Below are 18,176 nucleotides of genomic sequence, written 5' to 3' on the forward strand. Positions count from 1 at the left end.
CAAAGAAAAGCATTTATTGTTCTAAATCGGCAACACAAATTTTTAAAAATATTTTGGCTACTAGATCACCATATCCATTACTAGGACCATCATGTCACTACATAAAAGTGTGTTTTAAAAAAAAAAAAAACAACTATCAATTGTTACAACCATTTCTTGTACCAGTATTTGCTATAACAGGACTCCGTATATGCAAAAGGTTATTTTAATTTAATAGCTTAAATCACTAAATTCAGATCTTTTAAGCCCTTTGATCAGCTGACCAAGATACATTAAAATCTCTCCCATAGTGGGAATTCTATGGAGGTCCAGTGGTTAGGACTCCACGTTTCCACTGCAAAGGGCACGGGTTTGATCCGTGGTTGGGGACCTAAAATCCTGCAAGCCGAGCAGCACAGCCCCCAAAAAAATTCTCCCATAGTATATATATCCATGAATATGTATATATATTTATTGCTTATAAACAAAACATGGAAATATTACTATTTGAGGAGAAAATATGCAAATGTTACTAATGTTACTAAGATCCCCCTTAGTTCCCTAAGGCATCTAAAAGATTATTTATAATATGTAGTATTTTTATAGGATTGAACTAATTTTCACATATTAATGTAACAAGACACATTTTAATTTTAATCACAGCTGAGATAATTTAATAAATTTTGTAGTTTGCAGTGAACTGAAAAAGATGATTTATTTAACCAAACCTGAGGATCATAGCAGGATCATTTTCTTAAGTTCATTTTTTAAAGAAAAATTCCACTACTCTTCCAACCTCTGAAATAACAATTTAACAATTTGGTTTTTAGCCAGTTTTTTTAAAGACTAAAGAGGAAGGGCTTCCCTGGTGGCGCAGTGGTTGAGAGTCCGCCTGCCGATGCAGGGGACACGGGTTCGTGGCCCGGTCCGGGAAGATCCCACATGCCGCAGAGCGGCTGGGCCCGTGAGCCATGGCTGCTGAGCCTGCGCGTCCGGAGCCTGTGCTCCACAACGGGAGAGGCCACAACAGTGAGAGGCCCGCGTACCGCAAAAAAAAAAAAAAAAAAAAAAAAAGAGGAGAGGGTTGGCAAATGTAAACAGCAAAAATAATGACTGGATCAAGATCTGTTTTTGTTTAATTAATTAATTTATTTATTTAGTTTTGGCTGAGTTGGGTCTTCACTGCTACGCGTGGGCTTTCTCTAGTTATAGCAAGCAGGGGCTACTCTTCGTTGCGGTGCAAGGGCTTCTCACCAGGGTGGCTTCTCTTGTTGTGGAGCATGAGCTCTAGGCATGCGGGCTCCAGTAGTTGCGGCACGGGGGCTCAGTAGTTGCGGCATGGGGGCTCAGTAGTTGTGGCTTGCAGGCTCTAGAGCGCAGGCTCAGTAGTTGTGGCACACGGGCTTAGTTGCTCCACAGCATGTGGGATCTTCCCAGACCAAGGCTGAATGAACCCTGACAGCGGATTCTTAACCATTGCACCACCAGGGTAGTCCAAGATCTTTTCTTCAGAATCTTTTCCATACAAGAAAATGAGAACTCCAAAACAATGATAATTAAAAAAAAAAAAAAGGTAGCTAGAGCAAATGGGTAGTTATACTACTTAAAGGATTGGTTGAGAGAGGGGGAATGGCAGCACAGAGGGTACTGACAGAAAAGGAGAGAAACTAGCACCAAATGGATTCCAATCCTGGGCAACCTGGATAGACTCTCACATGAAAATGAAACCAACAAACTGGGCTAAAATCGTACACAAAAGCCCATCTCTCTCTAACCCTGCTTTCTTCTTTCCATAGTACTGGTAGGGAACCTCAAGAAAATCCTTTCTAAGGCTTAAACTCCCAAGTAACTGTTACCTTGCAATGACTTAATAAATTAGCTGAAGCCAGTAGGTCCTAGGCTATAAGCAAAATGATGTAATTTTATTATAGTGCAATAATGTGAATTTAGGTGCTAATGCTGTTGAAATTGGAGTCTCAAGACTGGATTTTTGTGATGCACTTTGATAGGATTGGTGAATTATCTGTGCATGTGTGGCTTGGCATTCTTGGTAACAGCCACGATTCATCCAGAATACCTCTCAAAAGACAGGCTCTGGCCTCATCACCAGGGCAGTCTGCCGCGAACAGACACGCATTCAGATCTATGCTATTGCTATCACACCTGCTGGAACTCACTGGTGGAATTGCTATTCCTGCCCTAATGTCTAGCCACGCACTCCATAGGGACTTGCAGGCTACTGGGACATGCCCCTACCAACTCTTCTCGAGTGCTATATCCTGTCCAAAGCGGTAAGAATTTAAACCCTTACTCTCTCCAGGTTAGGGCCTTCCTTATTTCTCTTCTCTGTTCCTAAGATAAGTAGTTATGCTCTACTCATAATTAGTGAGTCTGTGATCTCTGTGTGTTTGTAGAGAGGAGGAGAGTGGGGGAAGAACCTGCTTTTAGCTTTACTTTTGATACTACTGCGCTGGTCAAAGCGTTCATTCAGATATATAATTGAGTATTTAAAAGGACCAAAAACCCTTATCTCATGAATAAACTAGTGTCCCCAATATAAGCAAAGTGAAGTCCACAAGCCAGGCGAACTGAATACTTCAAAATGGTACCTTTCCTGTGATTTTAAGAGGTAAGAATTCTATATATACACAAGAGATCTAAATGTACTTCTACATTCCAAGGTACGATGTAGTGATTTATAAAGCTTAATTATATCAGTCACTGGCAATTGGATCTGGAAAGGTCCAATTTCCAAAACTTAAAAATAATTTTATTGCTATTTGAACCATTCTGAATAACTTTTCCAAACTGAAAGAATACATTATCATAAAAAAATAAGTTATCAAAGAGTCATCTTCTTTAATAAGAAATTATAATGTACCTTTAGTCATCAATCTCCACCCCTAGCCCTACAAGAATATTAATCTTCCAAAGAGAATTGAAATGGAAACATCTTTTTGTCCAGCTAAACAATGTCCATATTCTGTAAAATCTTTAATTTATTTATTATAACATTAGAATAAAGGAAGACCTAGGTATGGATTCCAAAGCATATACTTAGTTTTAGAAGGGCACAACATACAGTAGAAGAAGTTTGCATTATACTGCTATGCTTGTTTTAAAGATTAGTTTTCTCATTCAAATGCCTTTCAATGATGTATGAAATTTGAAGAGAATGTGAAAGGCAAAGAACTCAATTCTACCATAAGGCATCTTCCTCCTATGTGTTAGACCAGTTGGTTTCCAAAGTGCACATGCCAGGAGGTAGGCAGGATGATCCTTTGGTGTACAGGGGGAAAAAAATTAAACTTCTATTAAAATTAATTTGATATTAAAAAGAAATTAATGTTTTCTGATTTTTATAATATAGACTAACACTTGTTCCCTCATTTAAAAAAAAAATAAGTTCATCTGTGTCATCTTTCTTTTAGATTCTGCATATAAGTGCTATCATATGATATTTGTCTTTCTCTTACTTCACTTAGTATGATAATCTCCAGGTCTATCCATGTTGCTGCAAATGGCATTATTTCATTCTTTTTAATGGCTAAGTAATATTCCATTGTATATATGTACCACATCTTTATCCATTCATCTGTCAATGGACATTTAGGTTGCTTCCATGTCTGTAAACAGTACTACAATGAACACTGGGGTGCATGTATCCTTTTGGACCATGTTTTTCTCCAGATATATGCCCAGAAGTGGGACTGCTGGATCATATGGTAACTCTATTTTTAGGTTTTTTTTTTTTAATTTTTTTTTTTATTTTTAGTTTTTTAAGGAACCTCCATATTGTTCTCCATAGTGGCTGTACCAATTTACATTCCCACCAACACTGTAGGAGGGTTTCCTTTTCTCTACACCCTCTCCATCATTTACTGTTTATATAATAGATTTTTTGATGATGGCCATTCTGACTGGTGTGAGGTGATATTTCATTGTAGTTTTAATTTGTATTTCTCTAATAATTAGAGATGTCAAGCATCTTTTTCATGTGTCTACTGACCATCTGTATGTCTTCTTTGGAGAAATGTCCATTCAGGTCTTCTGCCCATGTTTTTATTGGGTTGTTTGTTTTTTGGATATTGAGCCGCATGAGCTGTTTGTAAATTTTGGAGACTAATTCCTTGTCAGTCGCATCATTTGAGACTATTTTCTCCCATTCTGTGGGTTGTCTTTTCATTCTGTTTATGGTTTCCTTTGCTGTACAAAAGCTTTTGAGTTTAATTATGTCCCATTTGTTTATTTTTGTTATTATTTCCATTACTCTGGGAGATGAATTGAAAAAGATACTGCTGCAATTTATTTCAAAGAGTGTTCTGCCTATGTTTTCCTCTAAGAGTTTTATAGTACCCGGTCTTACATATAGGTCTTTAATCCATTTTCAGTTTATTTTTGTGGTGGTGTTTAAGAATGACTCCCAAGACTGAACCAGGACGAAACAGAAAATATGAACAGACCAATCATAAGTCCTGAAATTGAAACTGTGATTAAAACTCTTCCAACAAACAAAAGTCCAGGACCAAATGGCTTCACAGGTGAATTCTATCAAACATTTAGAGAAGAGCTAACACCCATCTTTCTCAAACTCTCCCAAAAAACTGCAGAGGAAGAAACACTCCCAAACTCATCCTATGAGGCCACCGTCACCCTGATACCAAAACCAGACAGATATTACAAAAAAAGAAAATTATAGACCAGTAACATCGATGAACACAGACGCAAAAATCCTCAACAAAATACTACCAAACAGAATCCAACAACACATTAAAAGGATTGTAATTTTACAATCCTGATCAAGTGGGGTTTATCCCAGGGATGCAAGCGAGTCTTTAATATACGCAAATCAATCAATGTGATACACCATATTAACAAATTAAAGAAGAAAAACCATATGATCATCTCAATAGATGCAGAAAAAGTTTTTGACAAAATTCAACACCCATTTATGATAAAAACTCTCCAGAAAGTGGGCACAGAGGGAACCTACTTCAACATAATAAAGGCCATATATGACAAACCTACAGCTAACATCATACTCAATGGTGAAATGCTGAAAGCATTTCCTCTAAGATCAGGAACAAGACAAGGATGCCCACTCTCTCCACTTTTATTCAACGTAGTTTTGGAAGTCCTAGCCACAGCAATCAGAAAAGAAAAAGAAATAAAAGCAATCCAAATTGGAAAAGAAGTAAAATTGTCACTGTTTGCAGATGACATGATACTATACATAGAGAATCCTAAAGATGCCACCAGAAAACTACTAGAGCTAATCAATGAATTTGGTAAAGCTGCAAGATACAAAATTAATGCACAGAAATCTCTTGCATTTCTATACACTAACAACGAAAGATCAGAAAGAGAAATTAAGGAAACAACTCCATTCACCACTGCAACAAAAAGAATAAAATACCTAGGAATAAACCTACCTAAGGAGGTAAAAGACCTGTACTGTGAAAACTGTAAGATGCTGATGAAAGAAATTGAAGACGACACAAACAGATGGAAAGATATACCATATGCTTGGATTGGAAGAATCAATATTGTGAAAATGACTATACTACCCAAGGCAATCTATAGATTCAATGCAATCCCTATCAAACTACCAATGGCATTTTTCACAGAACTAGATCAAAAAAATTTTTTTAATTTGTATGGAGACACAAAAAAGACCCCAAATAGCTAAAGCAATCTTGAGAAAGAAAAAGGGAGCTGGAGGAATCAGGCTCTCTGTCTTCAGACTATACTACAAAGCTACAGTCATCAAAAGTGTGGTACTGGCACAAAAACAGAAATATACATCAATGGAACAGGTCAGAAAGCCCAGAAAGAAACCAATGCACCTATGGTCAATTAATCTACGACAAAGGAGGCAAGACTATACAATGGAGAAAAGACAGTCTCTTCAATAAATGGTGATGGGAAAACTGGACAGCTACATGTTAAAAAATGAAGCTAGAACATTCTTTAACACCATACACAAAAAATGGTTCCATCATTTGATCTGATATTAGACAGTCAAATGTGTCACCTACGAACCAACTGTTCCACTGGCAGACTGGGAGTTCCATAATACAAAGGGGTTGGCAGTTATGGCCCCTCATTCGTTCATTGTTTTTTGATTATTTTTTCTACTTTTCAAATTTGTTCTAATTAAAAAAAAAAAAAAAAACACCTCACTTAGGGACGTCCCTGGTGGTCCAGTGGCTAAGACTCCGTGCTCCCAGTGCAGGGGGCCCAGGTTCAATCCCTGGTCAGGGAACTAGATCCCACATGCCACAACCAAGAGTTCACATACTGCAACTAAAAGAAAAAGATCCTGCCTGTTGCAACAAAGATCCCGCACTCAGCAACGAACATCCCACGTGCCGCAACTAAGACCTGGCACAGCCAAATGTAAAAAAAAAAAAAAAAAAAAAAAAGCTCATTTATGAAAAATTATCATATGGACATCAAAACTGAAAAACAGTGTTGTTAGATTTACTTCCTACAATGACTTCATGAGGTAGGATGTGTGGTTTATCATTACCGCTGTTTTACAAGATGAGAAATAGGAAGAAAGTATAGACAGGAAACAGAACCAAGGGCTAAGGAACTCCAGCATTTGTCTAAGGGTCAAATGGTTATTAAACCATCTGGCTCAAGAGAGTGCTCTTTCTTTATACACCATTGCCTCTTAACATTTAAAAAACAAAACAAACAAACAAAAAAGCCATCTTCCCTACCAAAGGTTTTCAAATTTTAGTATTTAATCCATGGTAGGTGTCTTCCAGAAAACTCCTTATAGAATCCAATTTAAACTAATCTCCAAGAAACAAGAAAAAGTGGTGGTCTCCAGGGAGGGAAAATAAATGCTACAAAGATGAGTAAAGAGATTTTCTGATATATACCCTTTTGTATTTTTTGAATTTTGTACTGTGTTGCATGTTTTACATATTCAAAAACAAATATTTTTATAACTCCATATTTTGATTTCTATCAATAGTTAACTTCTATATATCAAGGCTTATTATAAAGCTATATGAATAAAGCTGCATGGTACTGATACAGGGATAAATAAATAGAAAAGTATACAGAATAATGAATCCAAAATCAAACCAATGCACCTAAGGACATGATTTATGATGGAGGTAGCTCTGCAGATCAGTGGAGAATACATATTCTTCCAGTAGATGATGCTTGGGACACTGGAAATCCATATGGAAAAAAATGAAATGAAATTCCTTCCTCACAAACGCAAAGATCAATTCTAGAGAGACTAACATTCTAAATGTAAAAGGCAAAACTATCAAGCTTCTAGTGGAAAATATGAGACTATTTTCATAACCTTAGGGTAGAAAAGGCTTTCTTAAAGAAGTCATAGAAGCACTAATTAAACACCCACACACACACCCTTCAATTCATCTATCAATCACATCCAGTGGAAGAAACACAAGCTCAACCACAAACAAAACAAAAAGAGTCAAAAGTTAACCAACTAGGCTCTGATTAGGGAAATGTGGGCTCTAATCCAGGCTGTCATCAACTGTAACCTTGAACGAGTCACATGACCTCTTTGGGTCTCAGTTTGCTCTTTTTTTTTTTAAGTATAAGTGTTATATAACTTTTATTTTATATATGTCCACAGATGCTTGTATAACATACAATGACTACTTCTGAAGCTCATAGTGTTTTTTTCCATGGCACAAAGAGACAGACAGGTTAGTGACACACACATGTTACAATGACTCTGGGTGGAGACCTAGAGAGCACACATTCCAGAGGGAGGGCCGTGGTACCTGCACAGCGACTGCCCCACTAAACCACTGCAGGAGGACAATGGAGAGGCAAGGCCCGAACCATTGTGGGCAGAGGCACCCAGTCACCACAATCAAATGACTTATTTGAAAAAAACCTCATTACGAGGGACCCAAAGCTGTTCTGCTTTTTCCATTTTAAGTTATTACAGTGTAATAAAACTTTACTCTTTACCAAATCTTAGGCCAGTGTTTTACTTGGATGGTTCTTAAATACAAATATTGACTTTTGTTTGCCCTTAGTGCTCACGTAAGAAATCAGTTCCTTGTAAAATATGTCTGATAACAGAGCTTGGACCAGCCCACACTTTGTCATTGTCAGCTCATGGCTGTATGCAACTAACAGTATCACTCACCATGGAATGTTTCAAGAACTTGTTCATATCCCAGGGAAGCAAAGACTATAAACTACAAGTGCAAAGTTGGAGGAAATGTGAAAGTAGAGAGACGGCCAGAAACGTTTGGTCATAAGGTGTAGAAGCCCCAGCTAATCAGACTGTTCCACAAAGTTACTCTTCACATAAACATTTTAAAAAAAGAACTTACATGATGGCTTTTCCAATCCTACAGAAAACATCACAACTGACATTCACTTTAATTTTCTAAAAAAGTTCAACCCAAACAGCAGGGTTGGTGTTTAAAACTTAAACTGTATAAAATATTTACAAAACATTATTTAAGTCCCATCCTTAGCACTTAATAAAATCCAAATGGCCTAATATGAAAGTTTCCCACACAACAGTTTAAAAAGCATCCACCTGATACATGATTTTTAGGTTCGGTCATGATTGTTTTAAAGTTTTATTGTAGGCTTTGTTGCTGGATACAAAATAAAGGCATACAACTGTCACAAGTAAGGCAGGATGTACAAAGTATGAGCAGTAAAAGCCATTTCAAAATATAAACTCGTTTTTTGGGAACACACTCTATCAAAGGCTGCCTGTATTAATAGCTTTGGCATAAAACAGTAACGTTTCCCTCGAAGAGCAGACAAAACCCATCCTGGGCTTCCCTAGTGGCGCAGTGGTTAAGAATCCGCCTGTCAATGCAGGGCACACGGGTTCAAGCCCTGGTCCAGGAAGATCCCACATGCCGCGGAGCAATGAAACACGTGCGCCACAACTACTAAGCCTGCGCTCTAGAGCCGCGAGCCACAACTGCTGAGCCTGTGTGCCACAGCTACTGAAGCCCGCACGCCTGGAGCCTGTGCTCCGCAACAAGAGAAGCCACTGCAATGAGAAGCCTGCACACCACAACGAAGAGCAGCCCCTGCTCGCCGCAACTAGAGAAAGCCCGCGCACAGCAATGAAGACTCAACCCAGCCAAAAATGAACAAATAAATTTATATTTAAAAAAAAAGCCCATCCATACTTTAACACACAACCGAATCTCCTTGGAACTACTCTACCAGCCTAGTCTCAACCACCCACATTCGTCACCACTCCCCCTGTGCGTCATGGACACAGAGGAGACAGGGAGGTAGGTAACCGAGAACGTCCGTCCCACACAAGCGCCGTGCAGACAGCAGGGATCCAGTGCGGGCCACCCAGGCCCCACGGGCACACATCCTCATCCACAGTCGCACACGTCCCTTAAACTAACACGAACACACACACTGACTGGACCCAAAGGGATCTGCACGTCCTCTTGGTCTACTCGCTGAAGGCCGCTCCACACTGTGTAAGAATCAGAGGCCTAGACAGGAAGGGATTTCCAGGTGACAGCTACATTGACAGCAGGCGAGCCATCCTGAGGCTGCTGGTGTGAGCGGTGGTCCTGTCTGAACGCCAGAACAGAGTCTGGGGCCGTGTTTAATTTCTTCTAAGCAAAGGGCAGGGCATCCGCTGGGGGCAGTAAGCCCCGCTTAATGGGGCAGAAGGCCGAGGAGGAAGGAATGGAGCCCACCGGGCAGTGGTTTGTGCACTATGCCTGTGAGCAGGCCAGGCGGCCTTCCCAGGATGGAGTGGGTCAACAAGGAGGGCAGGGGAAGGGGCAGCTTTGCCCTTGGTCAGACCCTGCGGGGTCCCAACAAGCACCAGACCACAGATCAGCTGAAGGGACAACAGGCCTGCCCCTTCAACAGATCTGGGCAATGTAGATCCGCCCGCTCGTCATCCTCGTCCAGGTGGTGGGAGCAACCGGCCACCCCACCTGTGGCCTCCAGAAGCGCGCTGTCAGGTCCCCGGTCATCCTGGGCCTCATACAGCAAAATATTCAGGGTCTCCTCATAGATCCGGGCTTCAGGGAACTCCACCTTGGTCTGTTTCTTCTCCGTGGTGTAGACGATAGAGGTACAGCAGACTTCAGCGATCCTGTGGCCCTGGCTGTAGAAGGACCAGCAGCAGATTTCATCCCCAATGACATCCTTTATGAACAGGACCCTTCCATCAAAGCACAGAGACAGTTTATCAAACAGTTCGATGTTCTTCAACATATTGTCGTCAGAATTGCTGGTATACGAGTATTTGTTGTTACTTCTGTTGTAGGGCAACTTCACGGCTGGCTTATTTGAAGTCACTATAAGTTTCTGTTCTTCCTTGGATGAGGTGATAACAGGAACTCTGCAGAAAGGCTCATAAGTATCTTTGTTTTGCAGGGCTGCCTGGAACTCTTCCACCAGGCCCTGGACGAGGTAGTACTTGGTTTCTTCCTGCAGCTCCTCAATCTCCCGGTGGCTCTCGGGCAAGGGGACCGCCCTGTCACAAAGGTAATTGAGTATCGTACCATAGAGCTTCCCACACTGGTCAATGAGGATCCAGCCTTCACTGTCCGTGAGCATCTCTATGCACCTGCTGAACACGGCCTTCAGCCTAGTGTCCTGCTTGGTCAGCGTCTGCATGGTGGTGTAGTACAGGGCTCCGCCCACGTTCAGCTTCATGTACTTGGATCTGGGGCTCGTGCCCTTGAACGAAGTGGTGTGGGTCGCAGCCACTGGTACTGCTGAGCTCACCACACTTTCTCCTGATATCTCTTCCATGAAAAGCTGGAGGACACTGGAGTCTCCAAACCCGGACTGAGAGACACAGGAAACACCCAGCTCGCATGAGCCTGAGGCGGAGGCGAGGCCTTCGCTCATTTTTAAAAGGAAGAAGTCATAGTCTATGATTCAAACAAGGCCTTTTGCCCAAAGTGTACTACTACTGATCTAAAATGACCGCAAACCACTGTTTTTTGAATGAGCTAAGTAGGTGGACAGATTCCCAGTGTTGATACCTTAAGAGGATGAAGAAAAAGGGAAAACGATGTTTCCCAGCCCTCCCAGAGCTGAAGAGTCTAAATAACTGAACATGTTGACAGTGTTTAAGGCTCACCGTGATACAAAAGAGTGTATTCCCAATCTCCTAGATGTAAAGTGCACTTACTAGGGTAAATTGACGTTGCTGGGCATTTGCTTGGTCATACTCTTTCTTTAATAAAACTGATAAAAGTAGAAACAGCATGGAAATATCAGTAGGATAGCAAATAAAGTATTAAGTGTAACTATCCATATATCCCTGACAAGTAAAATTCTATCATCACAGATAGGGATAAATTGTGCCTGCTTGCCTGGGTGGCTAGGGGGATTAGAAAATTAAGAACAGGACATTCCAGTAGGATGTTTGATACCCACCAGTCAAGTCTGTACCCTTTTTCCTGATACTATCAAATAACATAATATTTCATTAGCTTCTCAAAATGCCATTTTATGATGAAGCTCAGACCTGATAGTCATACCCTTATTAAAGTCACAACTGCTTATGTTGAAATGGTAATTATCAACAACAAATTTTAAATTAAAATACATTATGTAACAACACTAAAATAAGGCTAGATCGGGACCCATGGATAGGATTCAAGGATCTCTGAACCTCTTGAAATCATGTACAAAAGGTATACTCATGTGCATGTCTGGGGAGAGTATCTCATGACATACAAAAGATTTTCAGTGAGGTCCATGAACAAAAAAGTTTATGAAGCCTCGACTTAGATAACCCCTCTAGACTCAAAGCCCACACAAAATTAGTGACATCTCAGTCAAAGCAAATAACTGACCCACTTATTAAGGAAGTAGAACTTTGTCTCCTTCTGATTCATGGCATTTTCTCTTAATCCAAGTTCAATAAAAGTCAGTCTCACTTTAAAATAAAAATTTTTTAAACTTCATGGCTTCAATTAAAACTTCAGCCCAATAGTGCCCTCCAGGGTTTCCCTGGTGGCGCAGTGGTTACGAATCCGCCTGCCAATGCAGGGGACACGGGTTCGAGCCCTGGTCCGGGAAGATCCCACATGCCGCGGAGAAACTACGCCCGTGCGCCACAACTATTGAAGCCCGCACGCCTAGAGCCCATGCTAGGCAACAAGAGAAGCCACCGCAATGAGAAGCAGGCGCACCGCAACATAGAGTAGCCCCCGCTCGCTGCAACTAGAGAAAGCCTGCGTGCATCAATGAAGACCCAATGCAGCCAAAAATAAAAAAATAGTGCCCTCCAATTTCAAAACTCAAATTTTAACTACAACATATTCTATTTCTCAATAAGAAAGAGAATCTCTTCTTTAATCCTTTCTACCAGGCATCATTCTTTCTAGGTTCTGGGTACATTTTCACATCAATTGAAAACAAGATCTCACTCTTTCTTACTGGTTTACATAATTAATTGGAATTGTTAGTCCAAATTCATCAATCCCTGAGCCTTTTTTATTTATTTATTTTTGGCTGTGTTGGGTCTTCATTGCTGCGCGTGGGCTTTCTCTAGTTGCAGTGAGCGGGGGCTACTCTTCATTGCGGTGCGTGGGCTTCTCATTGCGGTGGCTTCTCTTGTTGTGGAGCACGGGCTGTAGGCACGCGGGCTCAGTTATTGTAGCACGTGGGCTCAGTAGTTGTGGCTTGTGGGCTCTAGAGCGCAGGCTCAGTAGTTGTGGTGCAAGGGCTTAGTTGCTCCGCAGCATGTGGGATCTTCCTGGACCAGAGCTCGAACCCATGTCCCCTACATTGGCAGGCGGATTCTCAACCACTGAGCCACCAGGGGAGTCCCAATCCCTGAGCCTTGAAAAAAGCTACTAGTCAAATCCTAGTCTGGTCAAAGTTTGTTGACTGATTCCCACTTCTGCTTCATAAGTACATATTGAAAACACACACACACAAAGCTTACTAATAAGAACTATAATTTACCACCAACTACTCATAAGAAATTATAGCTCTGCTGACTGGCAAGTAATTTGCAAAAGCAGACCAGTTTAGCTGCATAAAATAAATATCTACCTGCACGTACAAGCACTAGTCAGGGCGTGAAATTAAACTTTTTATTCGGAAGTAAAGAGCTGCTTCAAGGCTGTGATTTAGTCTGGGAAACAAATAGTAAGGTCATCCTTTTCTTTCTGATGTTTATAGCATTTCTAATAGGGGAAGCAAGGGAGGAGGACAATCTGGCCAAATTCCATAGAAGCAAAAATATCTCTATGACATAACAAATGTGCCACTTGCTTTACTAATTGCACAGACCTAACAGAACCAAGTTGTTGAAATGTATGCAGGGATCACTTAAATCCTGAAAGCCCCAAATGACCACAATGGACATCTCATTCGGTCAAAACTAAGGGATCAGTGTTTAAGTGAAGTAAAGAAAATCCCAAAAAATATAAATGTCACAGTAAGTTTTAAGACAGCCTACAGCCATTTTCATTACAACACAATTGTGAATTAGATTAATGAGATACTATTCAGTAATTTAGCCAATTCCCATAATTTTTCCAACATTTATCAAAATTAACTAATACAAACTTCAACTTATTCCACTATACTATAACCACACTACTCTCATGTCTACCAGAGAAAACAAACAAGTAGAAAAAAAAAAAAAAAGCCCAAATAATTATGAGCAAATCGCCTTGAAAGGCCTAGAAAAGCCACAGTGAGTCTCAAAGTGTGTGATCCCAGAACCAGCGGCATCATCTGGAAACTAGTTAGAAATGCAGATTTTCAGGCTCCACCCCAGGCCTATGGAATGGAAAACGCAAGCCCTCCAGGAACTTCTGTTGCAGCTTTTAGTACCACAAGGCTTTAAAAACTAAACCCAATTATTTAAGCAGCTTTAGCAGTGTTTTCCACCGAGGATAAAAATTATAAAGCATATAACCTATAAATTAGAATGTAAAAAGTAAATTTTAATTAGGCTAAGTTCAAAAACAAAAATAAAGGGACTTCCCTGGTGGTGCAGTGGTTAAGAATCCGCCTGCCAATGCAGGAGACACGGGTTCGAGCCCTGGCCCAGGAAGATCCCACATGCCGCGGAACAACTAAGCCCGTATGCCACAACTACTGAGCCTGCGCTCTAGAGCCCGCAAGCCACAACTACTGAGCCCGTGTGCTGCAACTACTGAAGCCCGCGCACCTAGAGCCCATGCTCCGCAACAAGAGAAGCCACCTCAATGAGAAGCCCACACACCGCAACGAAGAGCAGCCCCCACTCACTACAACTAGAGAAAGCCCGAGAACAGCAACGAAGACCCAACTCAGCCAAAAATTAAATAAATTAACAAATAAATTTATAAAAAATAAAATTAAAATGACAAAGTTTACATATTATCTTCCCAAAATAGGAAACAGTCACCATTTCAAAGTCAAGAAGGAAAAAAAAAAAAAAACACTTAGAACTGCCTAAAAATAAATGGGCTGATTTTACAATTTCTACACAACAATCATCAGTGGATGCCAAAACTATAGGGAGAAACAATGCTGGGAAACAAGTTATTTACACAGTTTCCAAGTTTCACTCCACTGAGCACATATTAATTCCAAATATACCTTTACAATGGAGAAATCTGGTGAATACAGCCTTAATAAAATGATCAAACTTAGCAACACCGATAAAGGAACAAAATAACATCGTGTACTTTCTGATGTAATGCACTGAGAAACTACAACATATATTCCTGCCAAATTTTTTAACCTGAATCTAACCATGGACAACAATCAGACAAATCCAAATGAGAGACATTCTGTAAAACTTGCCTGGACTCTTCAAAAATTTCAATTTCAAGAATAAAAAGACGAGGGAACTATTGTAAATTAAAGGAGACTAAAGAGACATAACTATGTGTAACATGTGACTGGATCATGAATTTCAAAAAAGGAGGCTATAAAGGACACTACTGGAACCATTGGGGAAATCTGAATGTAAACTATATATTGAATAGTAAAATGTTATCACTGTTAAATCTCCTGAGTGGGATCCTGCATTGTGGTTATGAAAGACAGTGCCCGTGTTAGGAAATACATGCTTTAGTAGAGGTGAAATATCATGATGTCTACAACTTTCAAATGATTTAGAAAGGAAAGTATAGCTATACAGAGAGGAAAAAAATCAAATATGGCAAAATGTTAACACTTGGCCAATCCAGGTGAGGGATATATGAATGCTTTTCTCAATTTTTCTATAGATTTGAAAAATGATTGATACCACCCATTCCCCTCTTCAAATCCATATTTCTCCAACTGTATGATTTTTTTTTAATTATTTGTTTATTTATTTATTTGACTGCACCGGGTCTTGTGGCATGCAGGATCTAGTTCCCTGACCAGGGATCCAACCTGGGCCCCCTGCTCTGGGAGTGTGGAGTCTTAACCACTGGACCACCAGGGGTCCCTCCAACTGTATGATCTTAAGGAAGTAACTTAACCTCTCTGTGCCTCAGTTTCCATGTCTGTAAATCAGGGATAATAACAATCAGGGATAATACATACCTAATAAGGTGAGAGGATCAAATGAGTTAATATATGTTGAGTGCCTAGAATCCTACACTGTACATACTGAGCTATAAGTGTTTTCTGCCATTATTGCTGTTATTTTATTATTACTACTGCTACCACAACCCAAGGTTAGAGAGACAAAGAAATGTAGCTTGGATGCTCACAGTCCTATATATAACTTCCAAAATATTTTCACTATTTATAATTTCACCTAGTCCTCACAACAACTCTTTGAAGCAGGAAGAGAATTATTTTCAAAATTATAATAATTATAATAATTATTTAATAATTATAATAAAAATATAATAGTTATAATTATAAATAATTATATTATATATAATATAAATAATTATATTATATTTAATATAATATAAATGATTAAATTATATAATATAATATAAATAACTATATTATAAATGATTATATAATTATTATAAATTATAATTATTATAATTATTATTGAATTATTATCGAAACAATTATCACCTTTCCAGATGAGGAAAATGAGACTCGGAGGTTAAGCAACTTGCCCAAAGTTGTCTAACTTCTAGAAAGCAGTATAAGTGAGATGAGAACTAGGTCTTGTTTTCACTATGGCACAATATAAAATTTACATCCCAGTCTTAACTGATTAGAAGGTATTTTCAAAGAAAGCACACCAAGAAGACGTGTAGAACTCCCGATACTGTCAGTAAGAGACAAAAGAAGTTATCACTAGTCCATTCAGCAAAACAGATGTCACTTTCCAGAGCTTTGATATTCTCCTTAAATACCCTTGAAAACAAGAACCAAAAAATATGAACTCTTATAAAAAGAGATTTATTGTATTTTTATAGCTTATTACATACCTTGTAACAATCATTTTGTTAAATGTGAATGTCAGTTTTATCTTCGGTCCCTTTTTTCCTGGCTATTTACAAGCTTTGTAAGAATTGTTCCTTAATTAAGTCTAAACATAGCTTTATATAAATGGATTCCTGGAAATAAAATGTTCAGACTTAAGAAATGATTGTTACAGAGACTGTAACAGGCCGTAAAAAAAGAATGCCACTTTAAACAAAGATTTCTTATTTTAATTAAAAAGATAATCATCATTACATTCCTACACTTAACAGAACCATTTAAATAAGCTTCTTTGGAAAAAAAAATATGTAGGATCTTATGCAGGCTTCCGTGTATAATTTGTAATATATTTAAACCAAAGTCTCAGTTGATCCTATGGTATGAACTCTTATATACTGTACCTGCACTTTAATGATACATTGAAAGAGAAAGAGTTCCAAATGAGATAAACATCATTTCTAATTCTTTTTAACATGAATGCTTTCAAAAGATTATGAGTATTTTTCCATAAGATATTGATAAAACACATTTAAGAATACTTAAACACTTTTTAACATGACCACATATAAACATATCTAGGATCACACAGTTTATTGATGCAGTAGGTATATGTCAAGTAGAGGGACTATATCCAGTGGACTACCGTATAATCAAAGATGATACATACCTGCATAAAAGGAGTTTCTATTCTCAAACTCCGATAAAAACTGAAACAAAACAATTTTCAAAACATCACACCTGGATAAGACTGGAGGGTGTGAAAAACCTTTAGAAGCATGATTTGATAAGGCAGGATTCTTTTCGAATAATTTATTTGACCTTTTTTTTTGCGGTTCACGGGCCTCTCACTGTTGTGGCCTCTCCCATTCCGGGATGCGCGGGCTCAGCAGCCATGGCTCACGGGCCCAGCCACTCCGCAGCATGTGGGATCTTCCCGGACTGGGGCACGAACCCGTGTCCCCTGCATCGGCAGGCGGACTCTCAACCACTGCGCCACCAGGGAAGCCCTATTTGACTTTTAAATTGTCCGTTTCTAACCTAAATTTGTTAAGTTAGGCAAGATTCCAAGAAAGAATGAAGTAGATCTTATAAGCTGTCACTATAATTAACTGCAATTTGAAAAACAGATGCATCAATATTCCTCTACTTAAGTCATCTTTTCTAAATTACACTGAATGCTACACATGAGTCACTACTTTGTCTATTTCCGCACCAATACATTCCTGGAAACTGCTTCTAAGTGGACTATATTTTCCCAGGGAAACAAGTTCTAATCAGGAGGCTATTTCCTAACTGAGGACTTGGTATCAAAGAAAAGTACTGACATGCCTAATAACATCAAAACAAAGTCCAGTGGTTAAGACTCCGCACTTCCACTGCAGGGGGCGCAGGTTCGATCCCTGGTTGGGGAACTAAGATCCCACATGCTACGCGGTGCCAACAAAACAAAACTATCAGGTAATCAGAGATTTTTCTTTTTCATTTGCCTATCTCCTCAGTCTAAAAGCCACAAGTGCTCTACATAAGACCAAATGCCACCAGAAAAAAACACTCTTAAGTCACTCTCTCATTCTGCCACAGGGCTTACTTGAAACTTTGTAACTAGGTTTCAAAGTACCCCTCACTTCATTGAAAAGCCATGAACGTTCATTAGCACAAACTCCTTTCTAAAATATTTACAAAAAGTCTTTCATAGAATGCTAATGTTAACAAAAGTCTTTCATAGAATGTTTCACAGAACGTTACATCACTCTAATGACCATTCTTCTGATTCTTCTTAGGATGACTAGCTTTTGTGTTTGAGCCCAACAGATAAAGTCATCAAGAAC

The 18,176-nt window shown here is 39.3% G+C and overlaps 1 protein-coding gene and 1 pseudogene across 1 annotated transcript in view; both read right to left on the reverse strand.

The window, feature by feature from the left end:
* Positions 1 to 18,176, reverse strand: part of BTRC (beta-transducin repeat containing E3 ubiquitin protein ligase) — a 180,056-nt gene that overhangs the window by 144,556 nt on the left and 17,324 nt on the right. The window lies entirely within an intron of this gene.
* LOC136136524 (BTB/POZ domain-containing adapter for CUL3-mediated RhoA degradation protein 3 pseudogene) lies at positions 9,826 to 10,755 on the reverse strand (annotated as a pseudogene).

This window comes from Phocoena phocoena, chromosome 16 (assembly GCF_963924675.1).
Source record: "Phocoena phocoena chromosome 16, mPhoPho1.1, whole genome shotgun sequence".
Classification (NCBI taxonomy): Eukaryota; Metazoa; Chordata; class Mammalia; order Artiodactyla; family Phocoenidae; genus Phocoena; species Phocoena phocoena.